At 31.5% G+C, this 1869-nt stretch overlaps 1 pseudogene; it reads left to right on the forward strand.

Annotated features, from left to right (window-relative positions):
- The first annotated feature begins 886 nt into the window (after positions 1-886).
- LOC119469310 lies at positions 887-1033 on the forward strand (annotated as a pseudogene).
- The last annotated feature ends 836 nt before the right edge of the window (positions 1034-1869 follow it).

Consider the following 1869-nt stretch of genomic DNA (forward strand, 5'->3'; position numbering starts at 1 on the left):
AACCTAGGATTGAGCGTGGTGACCTTGGAATTCGCTATATGCTGATCTATGTGGGGTGATTATTGGATGATTTCTCATTCCATCATATTTGAGTCTTTCTTCTTGACAAACCAAATTTTTCACAGAAGAGAGTTCCAATCTCCTGTTCAGAGTTATGTCTACCTTCTAGAATTTTGTAAGAACAGGGAAGTAGGAGCATGAAGTTTCAACATTCAGCACCCAGTTTTCCCTTTTCTCATAATACCTATATATTCAATTATCAAAGGATCTTCCAGACTTGAAACAATGTTTTATTCTTCCCAATAGTATTGAGTAAGGTAGCAGAGGATAGCTTATAAGGACTCCTAAAACTTTTTCTTATCCATTTCTCCTCATTGAGTGGCATCCCTTCAGGTAAGCCATCAGGTGAGGCTAGAATGTGTTGTCTTTCTTATTAAAACTACACATCTCAAGACCTAATCCATTACTATTCATAACAATAATAGGTCCTCTTAGGGTTTACATTTAGTAGAAAAGGTATGTTTAGTAATAAAAGTGTATTTATATGTATACATATGCTTGTAATAGTTTTACAATTATACTACTTAATTTTATCTTTATTATTTTAGAGCAATCTCATAAATAAGAACATATATTATGAAAAAGTAAATATAAAAAAGCAATGCATTTGAAAACTGTAATGAGAAGTAATAGATATTTAGCAACATGTGAATAATACAATTAGAACTATCAAGATGCTAAGACAAAGGCACATCCATAAGCGTAAAATCAATACTTGTGTTAATACCAACATCTCTGTTGTTAACACAGTGAGCTTCAGAATGAATTGTGTACATTGTCATTGAATGTACATGTATACTAACAAATAGTTAATATTACAAACAGCATCGCTTCTCGGCCTTTTGGCTAAGATCAAGTGTAGTACAAACAGCATGTAAATTATAGGACATTTGTACTTTATGGAGTTTTTAATTTATGGAGCAAAACAAACTATAAATACAATTGCATAGAGGATAAATTTGTGGTAAAATATATTAAAAACTAAATTGTATTGAGTTTCAAGGACCCCAAATGCTAATTAAACAGAAGATGATATAATTAGTAGATGTGACAGAAAATGTTCTACTGCAAGAAATATTCGTAACACAGTACAAAGGGGCAGATCAATAAGGAGTGAGATTAAATGAGATTGCAGATCTCTCTCTATGTTTCAGCGAGATAGGCATTTTAAACTGGGTCATGAAATGGATTGAGTGCCGAAAGGAAATCTGAGATAAATGAGAAGGCAAGCATGAGATTTAGGGTAATATGAATTCATACCTAAAACTCCTGCACAATTTAGAAAACGGGGAGGTCAGGTTTGTTCATGTTACTTCAGAGCAAACAGAATGTGAATTTAAAAGGGAGTGTCAAGATAAAAAGCACTCACTTCATAGTACTGAAAATGGTGGTCATGGGCATATTTGTAGATATAGAATGAGTGAAGATCAGCTGTATTTTTCTAAATGAAGACACCAAAGAATAGTTGATAGATTTCTAAACATATTCAAAGGAGATTAGAAAAATGTTTGCATGTGTTCCAGATTAAAAAAGAAATTTTGAGTTTAATATATCTGAACAGCATATAATACTATTTTAATAAATTGTTAGGACCATATTAAATTTTATCAGAAATATAGAATCAATTGGACATGATTTTTATAATTAATTTATGTATCAAAATAAATTGTCTAGAGACATTAAGACTAAGTGTCAGAACAGCTACGAAAAAACTATACCAACAAAGCATCAAACTTCCACACTGTTAGTAAAGGATTTGGGGATATAACTGCTTGAAATCTGAGTTAATTTGTTGAGAGTAAAAAATAC

The sequence above is a fragment of the Cebus imitator genome, unplaced genomic scaffold (genome assembly GCF_001604975.1).
Source record: "Cebus imitator isolate Cc_AM_T3 unplaced genomic scaffold, Cebus_imitator-1.0 Scaffold626, whole genome shotgun sequence".
Lineage (NCBI taxonomy): Eukaryota > Metazoa > Chordata > Mammalia > Primates > Cebidae > Cebus > Cebus imitator.